A 16406-nucleotide genomic window follows, 5' to 3' on the forward strand; every position below is an offset into this window, starting at 1 on the left:
TACTACTTTCCACAGCTAATAGTACTACATACAGTACCGTACCATCATACTATTTACTACTACTTCCCATAGCTAATAGTACTACATACAGTACTGCACCGTCACACTATTTACTACTACATTCCCCAGTTAATAGTACTACATACAGTACTGTACCATCACACTATTTACTACAACTTTCATAGCTAATAGTACTACATACAGTACTGTACCATCACACAATTTACTAGTAATTTCCCCAGCTAATATGTACTACATACAGTACTGTACCATCACACTATTTACTACTACTTTCCACAGCTAATAGTACTACATACAGTACTGCACCGTGACACTATTTACTACTACATTCCCCAGTTAATAGTACTACATACAGTACTGTACCATCACACTATTTACTACCACTTTCCATAGCTAATAGTACTACATACAGTACTGCACCGTCACACTATTTACTACAATTTTACATAGCTAATAGTACTACATACAGTACTGTACCATCACACTATTTACTACTATTTTCCATAGCTAATAGTACTACATACAGTACTGTACCGTCTCACTATTTACAACTACTTTCCCCAGCTAGTATTCCTACATACAGTACGTACCATCACACTATTTACTACTACATTCCCCAGTTAATAGTACTACATACAGTACTGCACCGTCACACTATTTACTACCACTTTCATAGCTAATAGTACTACATACAGTACTATACCATCTCACTATTTATTACTACTTTCCCCAGCTAATATGTACTACATACAGTACTGTACCATCACACCATTTACTAGTACTTTCCCCAGCTAATAAGTACTGTATGTGACAGTAGCACTAGTAGTAGGACTGTGCTGTAAAAACGCTAGTCGTAGATCCTCTCCGCGACAGGAGCGCTCTGCTGTTTATGGCAGTGTTCTGCAGAAACAGGAGCCAAAGATCCTCTATATATCAGGATCCCTGTGCTGTACTGCAAAGATGCAGTACTGCAGATGATGACCAAGCTAGCCGGGCATGGCCAATCAACATCGAGCGTGTGACTCCGCCTCTGCAACAAGTGAGCAAAGGTCAAAGTTGAAGTGCCGAGGCCGTCATCATTAGCGGCAGGCGGGTGTCATTAAGGTTTCCCCCGGGTGAATACATTCCGAGGAACGCCGCCACATTCCTCACCGCCTCGCCGTCTTATGTCCAATCTCTACGCCGTGATTGGTCAATTTGCCGGGGATGAATGGTCGTCCGAACGTCCTTGGCGGAGGTCAATATAAGATGGAGGAAGGCATGAATAATGTATGGCGAGGCGCGGCCACGCCGCCGCGTATGAAGGCGCCAAAATGGCTTCCTGCAGGTGGATGGCGCTCCGGTTTCAACGGCGTAGACGGTAAATTGGGGCAATCCAAGAGAGACGGGGGAGTCGTTCGGAGCTGAATCGAATCGTTTATTGCAAAATTTTGATCCAAAATTGGAGGAGAACGTCAAAGAGCTGAGGTTTGGAGGGTAAAACTATATCAGGAGGTTGCCTACAGCCGCAGCAGTCTGTGCCAACGTTTTCTGGCACAAATACGTAACCCCTTCCCAGGATTATCATAATATTATTATTATTACTTACTTTAATTATATTTAGCAATAAATAATCATAATGATCTAATATTAATAATATAATTTTTATTTATTATATTAAATTGATATAAAATTAAAGTTTTGAGTGATGTTTTCTGGCACAAATACATAACCCCTTCCCAGGAATATAATATTATTATTATTACTTATTTTGATTATATTTAGCAATAAATAATAATAATGATGTAATATTAATAATAATTTATTTTATTTATTATATTGAATTCATATAAAATTTATATAAAATTAAAGTTTTAATAATGATCTAATATTAATAATAAATAAAAAGTCAAATTAATAAATACATCTTTTCCAGTTCTGGGTCATAGCAGCAGAGGTTTTTGGAGGGTAAAACTATATCAGGAGGTTGCCTACAGCCGCAGCAGTCTGTGCCAACGTTTTCTGGCAAAAATACGTAACCCTTTCCCAGGAATATTATATTATTATTATTACTTACATTTATTATATTTAGCAATAAATTATAATAATGATCTAATATTAATAATAATTTATTTTATTTATTATATTAAATTTATATAACATTTATATAAAATTAAACTAAATTTATATAACATTTATATACAATTAAAGTTTTAATAATGATCTAATATTAATAATAAATAAAAAGTCAAATTAATAAATACATCTTTTCCAGTTCTGGGTCATAGCAGCAGAGGTTTTTGGAGGATAAAACTATATCAGGAGGTTGCCTACAGCCGCAGCAGTCCGTGCCAATGTTTTCTGGCACAAATACATAACCCCTTCCCAGGAATATAATATTATTATTATTACCTACATTTATTATATTTAGTAATAAATAATAATAATGATATAATATTAATAATATTTTTTTATTATATTAAATTGATATAAAATTTAAGTTTTGAGTGAACTATGTAGCTTTTTTGTATCAACATTAAATAAATAAAAAGTCAAAATACTAAACACATCTGTATTTTTTTAAATTGTAATAATATTCAAACAAAAATAACAGTTTTTAATTTTGTTTCCCAGTTCTAGGTCACATGTACATGAATAAAAATATTTATTTTAAAATACATTTCAGTGATTTATTATGATTTATGCCCCAAGCCATTTCTGTTGTTGCTGATTGAATGATGGCCGCAGCAAAGGAAAAGCACCGTGAAGTAAATAAAATCTTATCTGTTGTGTGCGATTTGCCGTCAAAAATCCAATAAGCTTTTATTGCACTTTGAAGAGGCTTAATAATTGTTCATATTTAATATTTCGAGAGCTGGCAAATAGAATGATGTTCAAAAAAATGGACTGCGACTTGAAAGAAAGCCTCCATAATTGATTGTACGCCGATTGTTTGCACTGCTATGCGCCGTGTTTTCTGTGTAAAGGATATCAAGGATTAGAGCTCAGCAGAGCGGGGCAAACCCAGACCCTGCCCCCCCCACCCCACCCCCAAGAACCCTTTATCCTCTCTAATTATGCTAAATGCTAATAAGAGCCAGCACCCTTGTACATTACCCATAGTCCCTTTGGACAAGGCTGATCAAGGCTAAACAAACAGCAGATAATGTGCTCGACTTGGGAACAAGCCGTGTGGTAAACATCCAGCATGGTGATGCAACACTCCCCTGCAGTGACGGCCATCGCCACTGGAGGCGCCAGTTCCCCCAAAAAGTCCTACGTGAAAGTTTTTTACACGTTTTTTAAAGCCAGCGTTTTATTTATAAATAGTCCATATCCAGATGTTGATGAATATTCATGAGCCACGCCGTCGTCTTGCGGTTTCAAACGGCGTCAAAAAGCAGGCTTCTCTACACATCTTAAAATGTGATGAGTTTTAGTCACCCTGCTAACACGCTAGCTATAATAATATGATTTACGATAATAATAATAATAATAATAACAACAACAATATAATAATAATAATAATAATAATAATAATAATAATAATAATAATAATAATAATAATGCTGTTTCAAACGGCATCTGTCTCAAAGCCGACCACGGCCAAGGCCTTCAGGATTCGTCAATTTACAAAAGCAGGCTTCTCTACACATCTTGAAATGTTACAAGTGATGAGTTTTAGTCACCCTGCTAACACGCTAGCTATAATAATAATAATAATAACAATAATAATAATAACAATAATAATAATAATAATAATAATAATAATAATAATAATAATAACAATAATAATAATGCTGTTTCAAACGGCGTCCGTCTCAAAGCCGACCACGGCCAAGGCCTTCAGGATTTGTCGCTTTACAAAAGGCAGGCTTCTCTACACATCTTGAAATGTTACAAGTGATGAGTTTTAGTCACCCTGCTCACACGCTAGCTATAATAATATTAATATTAATAAACAATTAATAACAAATCATTTATAAAAAATAATTGATGAATAATAATAGTATATATAAATAATAAATAATTTATAAAAATAATAGTAATAATAAATAATTTATAAAAAATAATTGATAAAGAATTTATAAAAAATAAAAAATGAAATAATAATAATAATAATAACAATAACAATAACAATAACAATAACAATAACAATAACAATAACAATAACAATAATAATAATAATAATAATAATAATAATAATAGCGATCAGCTACATCGGCCGATCCGACTCTCTCTCCCTCCGTCGCTGTCCACTTCGCCGCTTCCGAGCTCTCCGCCATGCAGCGGGCGGGGCAGGTCAGGCGAGGCTGCCGCTAGCAAAGCATCAGCAAGCGGCGTCCATACGCTTCTCCAGCCTCCAAAGGTACTTTTTTCCATCTTTCTAAATGCTGCTGATTTCAGGTGAGACGTTAGAGCAAAGCGTGCATCCGGCCGCCGCCGCCGCCGCCGCCGCTGCTTCTTCTTCGGGGAAGCTTCATTTATTTAAAAGCGTCGGTTTTGGCATCACGGGGACGTGAAATGATGAAATAAAAGTCTTTATTTCCACGCCAGCGCAGCTGCAGGGGAACTGATGCCTTTCCAGTTGACTACGTGTGACTCGTTTTACAGCCTCTCTAATCAAGCTGGGCTTGTGTTGCGGCGGCGCTAAAGTGGCGCCCTGGTGGCCGCTGAGGCGCCGCGCAGCCAACCACGCAGAACAAAAAACATTTCAAATGATTTCTCTGCTTATTTACTGTGAAGCGCTCCCTGCTGTGAACGCCAAAGCAAAAGGGGCGTAGGTGGGCCATACGTCCAGGATCCAAGTATACCTTTTTGGAGCGTACCACCAGCATGGCTGCACTATGTCAGCTAAAGTGCTAACATTACACTCACTATTTAATAACATCATGCTGGGGGGGCTCTTCGTTGAAGAACATCATGGTCATGTGGCTCACTGTTGGATCATGACTTTAAGATGTGTAGCGAAGCCTGATTTTTACATCTATTTTTTATTATTATTATTCATAGGGGTGTTATTTTATGTCAAGAGGGCTCTAGTAATGTTAAAACCCATATTTAGAAGGTTGTAAATAGTTTTCTACGCCTAATTTGTCTTATTTTATCTTATTATGTCTACCATACTGAGTAAGATGAGCGTAAAGATGACTATAGGGGTGTTATTTTATGTCAAGAGGGCTCTAGCAATGTTAAAATCCCATATTTAGAAGGTTGTAAACAGGTTTTCTATGACTAATATGTCTTATTTTCTCTTATTATGTCTACCATATTGGGTAATAGGAGTGTAAGGGTGATTATAGGGGTGTTATTTTATGTCAAGAGGGCTCTAGTAATGTTAAAAACCCGTATTTAGAAGGTTGTAAATAGTTTTCTACGCCTAATTTGTCTTATTTTATCTTATTATGTCTACCATACTGAGTAAGATGAGCGTAAAGATGACTATAGGGGTGTTATTTTATGTCAAGAGGGCTCTAGCAATGTTAAAATCCCATATTTAGAAGGTTGTAAACAGGTTTTCTATGCCTAATATGTCTTATTTTCTTATATTATGTCTACTATATTGGGTAATAGGAGTGTAAAGGTGATTATAGGGGTGTTATTTTATGTCAAGAGGGCTCTAGTAAAGTTAAAAACCCATATTTAGAAGGTTGTAAACTGTTTTCTATGCCTAATTTGTCTTATTTTATCTTATTATGTCCAGCATACTGAGTAATATGAGTGTAAAGATGACTATAGGGGTGTTATTTTATGTCAGGAGGGCTCTAGCAATGTTTAAAACCTGTATTTAGAAGGCTGTGAACAGTTTTTCAATGCCTAATATGTCTTATTTTCTTTTATTATGTCTACTACATTGGGTAATAGGAGTGTAAAGGTGATCATAGGGGTGTTATGTTACATCTAGAGGGCTCTACTAATGCTCGAACCCATATTTAGAATGTTGCAAACAGTTTTTCTATGTATAATATGTCTTATTTTCTTGTATTATGTCTACCATATTGGGTAATAGGAATGTCAAGGTGATTATAGGGGTGTTAGTTCACATCTAGAGGGCTCTAATAATGTTAAAAACCCATATTTAGAAGGTTGTAAACAGTTTTTCTATGCCTAATATGTCTTATTTTCTTGTATTATGTCTACCATATTGGGTAATAGGAGTGTAAAGGTGATTATAGGGGTGTTATTTTATATCTAGAGAACTCTAGTAATGTTAAAAACCTGTATTTAGAAGGTTGTAAAGTTTTTCAATGCCTAATATGTCTTATTTTCTCGGATTATGTCTACCATATTGGGTAATAGGAGTGTAAAGGTGATTATAGGGGTGTTATTTTATGTCAAGAGGACTCTAGTAATGTTAAAAACCTGTATTTAGAAGGTTGTAAACAGTTTTTCAATGCCTAATATGTCTTATTTTCTTGTATTATGTCTACCATATTGGGTAATAGGAGTGTAAAGGTGATCATAGGGGTGTTATTTTATATCTAGAGGGCTCTACTTAATGTTCGACCCCCTATTTAGAATGTCGCAAACAGTTTTTCTATGTATAATATGTCTTATTTTCTTGTATTATGTCTACCATATTGGGTAATAGGAGTGTAAAGGTGATTATAGGGGTGTTAGTTCACGTCTAGAGGCCTCTAATAATGTTAAAAACCCATATTTAGAAGGTTGTAAACAGTTTTTCTATGCCTAATATGTCTTATTTTCTTGTATTATGTCTACTATATTGGGTAATAGGAGTGTAAAGGTGATTATAGGGGGTGTTATTTTATATTTAGAGGGCTTTACTAATGTTAGAACCCATATTTAGAATGTTGCAAACAGTTTTTCTATGCCTAATATGTCTTATTTTCTCTTATTATGTCTACTATATTGAGTAATAGGAGTGTAAAGGTGATTATAGGGGTGTTATTTCATGTCCCGAGGGCTCTAATAATGTTAAAAACCTGTATGTAGAAGGTCGTAAGCAGGTTTTTCTCTGTTGTATTTATGAAAATATCTGATGTAGTAGTAAGGAATCCTACTTTGTGGAACGGCACTTGTCACAACGGGGTGTGGAACCAGTGAAACGGAACGATAACGGCAGGACGTTATTACCTGGAAATGGTTGACTATTTCAAACCCCTAAAATAGCTCCTTTTACAATAATTGAGTGTTTTTTTTTCTCGATATTGCTGTAAATTGATTCCAGCGGCAGCGTGGCTTTTAACACTCTTTAGCACGTAGGCCACCGCTGCCCTCAATCCGCTCTTTTCTCGCACATTTAGCATTTTAATTCTCTCTTTGCCTCTTTGATGTTTTTTTTTTCCACCGCGTGCCGTCAGCGTGCGCGTGGCGTCCCGCTAATAGTTTACCCCCGGTGCCACGGGCGCGCTAATAAGGAGCCCGGGTTCACACGGTGTAATTTACCTGTCACGCGGCCTTTGCAAGAAGAAGAAGAAGTGTGCTTCATTTATTATTATCCAGCGGCGGCCGTATGAGAAGATTACAGGTTGGATTCATTCTCCGTAGTCAAAAGAGAAATCCATTTCCCGGCCAGAGACGTAAATGTTTGACTTGGCGTGCTGGGATTTAAGAAGCAGTAACAGAATAAAAGGATTGGGAACGAGCGGCGCTTCAGGAACGTGTTATACAGTAACAGTTTTTCTATGCCTAATATGTCTTATTTTCTCTTATTATGGCTACTATATTGGGTAACAGAAGTGTAAAGGTCAATATAGGGGTGTTATATCATATCTAGAGGGCTCTAGTAATGTTAAAAACCTGTATTTAGAAGGTTGTAAACAAGTTTTCTATGCCTAATATGTCTTATTTTCTCTTATTATGGCTACTATATTGGGTAACAGAAGTGTAAAGGTCAATATAGGGGTGTTATATCATGTCTAGAGGGCTCTAATAATGTTAAAACCCATATTTAGAAGGTTGTAATCAGTTTTTCTATGCCTAATATGTCTTATTTTCTCGTATTATGTCTACCATATTGGGTAATAGGAGTGTAAAGGTGATCATAGGGGTGTTATTTTATGTCAAGAGGGCTCTAGTAATGTTAAAAACCCATATTTAGAATGTTGTAAACAGGTTTTCTATGCGTAATATGTCTTACTTTCTCTTATTAAGTCCACTATATTGGGTAATAGGAGTGTGAAGGTGATTTTAGGGGTGTTATTTTATGTCAAGAGGGCTCTAGTAATGTTAAAAACCTGTATTTAGAAGGTTAAAAACAGTTTTTCAATGCCTAATATGTCTTATTTTCTCGTATTATGTCTACCATATTGGGTAATAGGAGTGTAAAGGTGATCATAGGGGTGTTATTTTATGTCAAGAGGGCTCTAGTAATGTTAAAAACCTGTATTTAGAAGGTTGAAAACAGTTTTTCTATGCCTAATATGTCTTATTTTCTCTTATTATGTCTACCATATTGGGTAATAGGAGTGTAAAGGTGATCATAGGGGTGTTATTTTATGTCAAGAGGGCTCTAGTAATGTTAAAAACCCATATTTAGAAGGTTGTAAACAGGTTTTCTAGGCCTAATATGTCTTATTTTCTCTTATTAAGTCCACTATATTGGGTAATAGGAGTGTAAAGGTGATTATAGGGGTGTTATTTTATGTCAAGAGGGCACTAGTAATTTTAAAAACCTGTATTTAGAAGGTTGAAAACAGTTTTTCAATGCCTAATATGTCTTATTTTCTCTTATTAAGTCTATTATATTGGGTAATAGGAGTGTAAAGGTGATTATAGGGGTGTTATTTTATGTCAAGAGGGCTCTAGTAATGTTAAAAACCTGTATTTAGAAGGTTGTAAACAGTTTTTCAATGCCTAATATGTCTTATTTTCTCTTATTATGTCTACTATATTCGGTAATAGGAGTGTAAAGGTGATTATAGGGGTGTTATTTTATGTCAAGAGGGCTCTAGTAATGTTAAAAACCCATATTTAGAAGGTTGTAAACAGGTTTTCTATGCCTAATATGTCTTATTTTATCTTATTATGTCTACCATATTGGGTAATAGGAGTGTAAAGGTGATCATAGGGGTGTTATTTTATGTCAAGAGGGCTCTAGTAATGTTAAAAACCCATATTTAGAAGGTTGTAAACAGGTTTTCTATGCCTAATATGTCTTATTTTCTCTTATTAAGTCCACTATATTGGGTAATAGGAGTGTAAAGGTGATTATAGGGGTGTTATTTTATGTCAAGAGGGCACTAGTAATTTTAAAAACCTGTATTTAGAAGGTTGTAAACAGTTTTTCAATGCCTAATATGTCTTATTTTCTCTTATTAAGTCTATTATATTGGGTAATAGGAGTGTAAAGGTGATTATAGGGGTGTTATTTTATGTCAAGAGGGCTCTAGTAATGTTAAAAACCTGTATTTAGAAGGTTGTAAACAGTTTTTCAATGCCTAATATGTCTTATTTTCTCTTATTATGTCTACTATATTCGGTAATAGGAGTGTAAAGGTGATTATAGGGGTGTTATTTTATGTCAAGAGGGCTCTAGTAATGTTATAAACCTTTATTTAGAAGGTTCAGGAACGGAATGTTTTTCTCTTTTTGACCAGACAATGTGAGAGCTTCCTTCGAGGCCGCCGTCGCTTCACGTAATCCCCGATCATCTCGCCCACCTCCCTCCCCCAGAACTTGCAATCGTCACCATCGCCGCCATCTTTGTGCGCTTAAAGGCCACGCGGACAAAGAGGCGCAGGCGATTATGCTTCCCCCATTGTGGTAGCCGAGGCCTTTTCACGGCGGACACAATGGCGAGATCTCAGCGATAGATGACATGATGTCTTATGTTAGCTACATCGCTTCCGTACACCTCAACACGTATTCAACCCACAGGAGCCTTCGCCAGGCCATCCTCATTCGCAGGTGTGGTCCTGCTGGCTTCATCGGGCGGGAATCTCTCCGGATCGAGGGTTCTTAAAAAAGTTCAAATAACTAGTTAACTTAATATTTTCTTAAACGTTCTACTTATAAATGTTTATTGCCAGTTACATTATTTGTCTTTTCAGTTTATTTCACTTGTAATTTTTGATTAATATGAACTTTTTGCAGATTTGTGTAACCTACTTAAAAGAATTCGTAGTTACTTGTAAAAAAAAGTAAACCCGAATGTTCAAAGTACTTAAATAAATGAAATTATGCATACTCAAAGTTCTTAAAAAAGTTAAAATTACTTAATTATGTCAAGTTCATTTAACATGTTGTTCCATTTTGAGTACTTTTAACTAATATGTTTTAATTAAATTGAACTATGGCTATATTAAGATTAAGATTAACTTAAAAACATAGTTTACAAACAACTTAAGACACTTAAGCTCAAAATAATTAATTGGTATGAGTATAGTTAACTTAAAATTTTCTTAAAAGTTCTACTTATAAATGTTGATTGCCAGTTGCATTATTTGTCTTTTCAGTTTATTTCACTTGTAATTTTTGATTAATATGAACTTTTTGCAGATTTGTGGAACTTAATTAAAAGAATTCGTAGTTACTAATAAAATAAAGTATCTATTAAACATGAAATGAGAACGAAAATGTCATTTTTTGTTCATTTTTGACCAAAAGTTTTTTAAATTTGCACAGTCGCAAATGCTGAATGGTGATCCACTGTCCGCTAATCCCTCCTTTATCACTGTTAGCAAAGTCCTCAACGGGTTATTAAAGGAGTACCTCCACGTTTGGCATCATCTCATCCTTGCATGGTCTCTGATGGCATCAGACGTAGCCGTTGTCGCATCTCCGTAATAAAAGTCAATAAAAATCGGTGGTGAGACAGATCATACGGCTCCATTAGCATAATATCCGTGGGTTCAGCGGAGCGGGTGGCCACGTCTCAGCGCCGCCGCCTTGTGTGTTTTGCTAATAATTAACGACCACGGGAACTCCGGGCACATCCCCGCCCCCCTGTCTCCTCACCAGGCCCGACCGGATGATTGGCACTCGGCGACGCAGCAGACATGAGAGTAACCGTGTCGGGACTCTGCCCTTGATCCGGTGACTCATTTTCTATTCGGCGCCACCCCGCTTCGACTGACACCTCCTAATGCAAGAAAGATATGGACATGAAACGCCGGCCGGTCGTTAGCATTCATCAGGAACGCGCAGGCGTAACCCCGGCCGCGCCGCCCCGTGTACCACAACAAAGACGCCATTTGTATGCGTCCGAGATGCTCGCTTCGGAGGAAGCACACAGCTGAAGCGTGTCGTGCTTTGTGAGCCGGAAGGGGGGCTTCGGTTCTGGGTTGCTCGGCTAACACGTTTGCTGCTTATTGGCGTGTGTGTCCAAGAACCGGGAGGAAGTGGGGGAGACTCGGGGTATGTTTACATAACGACCAACCGGGGTTTCAAAGAAACAGGGAATTATACCCATAACATTAAAAATGACCTTCTGATATTTAAAACAAAATATTTAAATATTAATGTTTTTATAGATATTATATATAATATTTTATATTTAAATATCAAGAAATATTAAGACATATTATTATTAATTATTAATTAATTAATTAATTATTAATTATTAACCACTTCCACAAAGAATGAGAGGAGAAGCTTTATTTTCACATCACTTTTTTCAGAAAAAAGAGCACTTCGTTTGCTCACCTGCCTTATTGGAGTAGTTTTGTTTTGAATATTTAAATATTAATAATTATTAATAATTAGTAATATCTAAATTCATCATTAATGATAATAATTATTAATTATTATTAATATTTATCAATTATTACTAACAATGAATAATAATTAATTAATAATTATTCGCAATTATTAATATTTAAATTCATTATTAATTATAATAATTATGGTTAATAATTATTAATATGTATTGTTAATGATTATTAATAATTAATAATTGTAGTTAATAATTACAAATAATTATTAATATTTAAATATTTACAACAAAAACACTCCAATAAGGCAGGTGAGCAAACCAAGCGCTCATTTTTTCTGAAAAAAGTGATGTGAAAATAAAGCTTCTCCTCTCATACTTTGTGGAAGTGGTACGTTTTTTGCTATGCTATCCTGCAGTGATCCTGTAAAACTGTTTTTCTGTGTTCTAAAATGAAAATATCCACCCCGCCTATCGGCCGAAGACAGCTGGGATAGGCTCCAGCACCCCCCGTGACCCTCGTGAGGATAAGCGGTAGAAAATGAATGAATGACTATTGAATCCGCTCAGTGGTCGCTACTGGAATCAGTTAACTGCGATTAATCAACTAACTCATTAGTTAAGTCAGTGTTGTTGTCATAGTTGCAGAAACTCACGCACTTCTGAGCACTGGCAGGCGAGGATGCTAGTTCTTTCTAGGTCCCGCCCCTCCTCCAAACAGACCCGATAACCCCCCCGATGCTATGCTTCTATGGTAAATATTGATAGCAATGCACTTTGTATGACTACACTGCCTTTTTAGTTTAGTTTTAGTATCACTTAGAACGTTGATGCCGTCATTTTGTTTGATGTAGTCATCTTCAGCGCTTCAATCAAACCAAAAAGCTATCTTCGGTACAGTGCTTGTGTATATGACTCACGCCGTATGTGGGAAAAAAAAGCCATAACATCCATAATTACTGGAAAGGAGACAATAAAAGAAGTGTTATCCCTCCTGTCACTGCGGGTCAGAAACACACAAATGGATTAGAAAAAAGGAAGGATATATTTCTCCTAATGGTGAAAGGAAGCCCGCCTACAAGCGATGACTCCCCTGGAAGCCTCCTTTCCGACGGTACGTGTTGTGTCTGTCATATTAAAGCAATATGGCAGCTTGACTTGACTTTATTGACAATAACGAAAAACACGTCTGCGGTTGTGTCACATCTAAATGTTCCATTCTGACTGAGGAACGACAGGAAGAAAAAAAACATTACCTTCTCGCTTATGACTTCCATGTTATGTTATTCCATATCCTGCAGAGCGAGGATGTAGCCACTCTAATGACTTCAACATTCATTAGCGTATAAAATACGCCGTCCAAGTGGACAGCTGGCGAGACAATGCATGCAATCCTGCAATATTTCCATCCTTATGTCAACATTGCATTCTGTGCAACGTGTCTAATGTGACAGTCTGAAAGAATTTAGTAGGATTTCATACAAAACGTTTCATTATGAAGAAAACATTTTTTACTGTTTCAATTGCAGAACAACCTATTTATAAATTATTCATACACCCTAAAGTATTAATAAAGTGTGTAGAACCCCCCCCCCCCGAGGACTCTAAGTGGGTTAGGCAATCTTAAAGAACCAGACGTCCGGGATTATCTGCAGTCCCTGTATACCTACAAGTAAGCTTGTCTTATTACAACACAGCTGCAAAAAAGCACCCTTCCTTTCCCTGCCCGGCCTTTTATAGAATGAGAACCAGATTGTTTGTATTCCTGACAACAATACCTAATACAAACGTCCGGGCTTATCTGCAGTCCCTGTATACCTACAAGTAAGTGGGTCTTATTACAGCACATCTGCAAAAAAACACCCTTCCTTTCCCTGCCCGGCATTTTATAGAATGACAACCAGATTGGTTGTATTCCTGACAACAATACATAATACAGACGTCCGGGCTCATCTGCAGTCCCTGTATACCTACAAGTAAGCTGGTCTTATTACAGTACAGCTGCAAAAAAGCACCCTTCCTTTCCCTGCCCGGCATTTTATAGAATGACAACCAGATTGGTTGTATTCCTGACAACAATACCTAAAACAGACGTCCGGGCTTATCTGCAGTCCATGTATACCTACAAGTAAACGGGTCTTATTACAGCACAGCTGCAAAAAAAGCACCCTTCCTTTCCCTGCCCAGGCTTTTATAGAATGAGAACCAGATTGTTTGTATTCCTGACAACAATACCTAATACAGATGTCCGGGCTTATCTGCAGTCCCTGTATACCTACAAGTAAGTGGGTCTTATTCCTTATTCTTTATTCCTTATTCCTGCGGTGACAACATGTAAAGCACAATTTGACCAATAAATCTTACTGCTGGGATGGCATCAATGAAAGACAATCTACATGCCAAGCCTTCATTCGTGCACATTTAACGAGCAATTTAACGAGCAGCATGTCATGCACTGTCTTCACTTAAGAAGCTTACTTTTTTAATATTTTTTTGCATTAAAGTACAATGCGTCAAATGTTGACCATGCAGCATTATATAAACCCAGCTAACCTGCTTTTATTTGTGTCTGCAGCATGACATGCAGTATCTGAACTAAAGAAACTTATTAAGTACTACTATTTTGATATCAAAGACTTTTGTACATTCAGTATGTAATGTGACAAATACGTTACCTAGCAAGCTAGCTGGTTTTGTATCCAGTTCTTTCTTAGCTCGATAACTAAAAGTCAGCATATCATGCACTGTCACTGTATAGCATCTCTATTTCTTCACAGGTTTCTGGTGTCTTATTTTTTGTTAGTAACTGTGCAAATTTGGGCTCCAATGTAGGGCGCAAAAACTAGATAAATCCGTGGGAAACAATCATCCAGTCCAAGTGGACAGCTGCTCAGACAACAAAAGTACAAACGGCACAAAAAGGGACTCAGACTAAGTGGGAAGGACCCAGTAACACCAGCAGGGCGTCCATCTGACAATTTGCTTCCCACGCAGAACCGACACGACTGGGCGACGACGGCGACAAAGTAAACTAATAAGCTAATAAGCAAAGGGGGGTACTAGCCCGCATCAGCATTGTCATCAACTCTCTTAGGACCTGCCCTGCTTCTTCCTCTTGAAATAGAACCGCGCTGGAAATAGACCTGCTTGGCCCGCCACCACAGAAGGAGCATCAACGTGTCTTCACTATGCAATGGCATCTCAAACAGGTTAGCTTGGCTCTTAGCTTTTTAGCCCCTTTTTTTAGCAATTGCACATCAAGCAACATATCATGCACTATCTTGACTAATGAATCTTATTTCTGTGGTGACATAACTATTGTAACTTTTGCTAACTTCAGTAACAGCAAGCCGCATATCATGCTGCGATATCAAAATGCTATTTTTTTTGGAAGTTCAATGAGGCATAGCAGCGAGCAGCATATCATGCACTATCTTGACTAATGGATCTTATTTCTGTGGTGACATAACTATTGTAACTTTTGCTAACTTCAGTAACAGCAAGCCGCATATCATGCTGCGATATCAAAATGCTATTTTTTTTTTGGAAGTTCAATGAGGCATAGCAGCAAGCAGCATATCATGCACTATCTTGACTAATGAATCTTATTTCTGTGGTGACATAACTATTGTACCTTTTGCTTTTTCTAACTTCAGTAACAGCAAGCCGCATATCATGCTGCAATATCAAAATGCTATTTTTTGTAAGTTCAATGAGGCATAGCAGCAAGCAGCATATCATGCACTATCTTGACTAATGAATCTTATTTCTGTGGTGACAATAATATGACTTTTTCTTCACGTCAGCGTATGACTATTGCACATTTTTCACCGAGGGTCAGTAAGGCATAAAAGCAAGAAGCATATCCTGCACTGTCTTGACTAATACGTCATTTTCTGTTTTATTATTATGACCACGACTTGAAATACAGCTATTGTACTTGATTGCTGATTCCTCAAAGTTCACTGAGGCCCAGCAGCATGCCGCATACCATGCATTGTCTTGACTTTTGTTTGTTTCTTTCTGCTTTTTCTGATTTTTTTGATCGGCATACCATGCATTATCTTAACAATTTTAAGATCTTATTTCTTTGACAGCATGATAGCCCTGTTACCTGACATCAGCTTACCATGCACTGCATTGACTAATTTCTGTGACATAAATTCACTATCTACATGTCAAACAGGAAGTATAACTTACAACTCTTGCCCTTCTCAGAGCGATAAGCAGTCCCTGTATACCTACAAGTAAGCGGGTCTTGCAAAAAAGCACCCTTCCTTTCCCTGCCGGGCCTTTTATAGAATGAGAACCAGATTGTTTGTATTCCTGACAACAATACCTAATAAACAATACCTATCTGCAGTCCCTGTATACCTACAAGTAAGCGGGTCTTATTACAGCACAGCTGCAAAAAAAGCACCCTTCCTTTCCAACCCTTATTATTTTTTTCAAATTTTGAAAAATTCAGACTTGCCCTTCTCAGAGCAATAAGGCAAATAAATCAGCAGCATATCATGTCATGTCTTTACTAAAGTCGCTTATTTGTGTGATATCAAATTACAATGATTATATTAATGATCGTGCTGTGCTGGCATCAAAGTTTGACTTATTCACCTATACAACTGCGCGATTTCACATCCAAGTTTTGCATATCATGCACTATCTTGACTAAAGAAGCTCATTCCATGGACAAAAAACAAAACAAAACATTGGAACGCCGGGCATGCAGTGTAGCACACGGACCAGCGACTCAGCCCCAGCCTTGAAATACACCTCCTTGTGCCGCCGC

General features: G+C 37.0%; 1 protein-coding gene across 2 annotated transcripts in view; it reads right to left on the reverse strand.

Annotated features, from left to right (window-relative positions):
* ntrk3b (neurotrophic tyrosine kinase, receptor, type 3b) overlaps positions 1-16406 on the reverse strand; it is a 273184-nt gene that overhangs the window by 147093 nt on the left and 109685 nt on the right. The window lies entirely within an intron of this gene.

The sequence above is a fragment of the Doryrhamphus excisus genome, linkage group LG1 (genome assembly GCF_037039965.1).
Source record: "Doryrhamphus excisus strain RoL-2023G ecotype Guam linkage group LG1, RoL_Dexc_Guam_v1.1, whole genome shotgun sequence".
In the NCBI taxonomy this organism is placed as follows: domain Eukaryota; kingdom Metazoa; phylum Chordata; class Actinopteri; order Syngnathiformes; family Syngnathidae; genus Doryrhamphus; species Doryrhamphus excisus.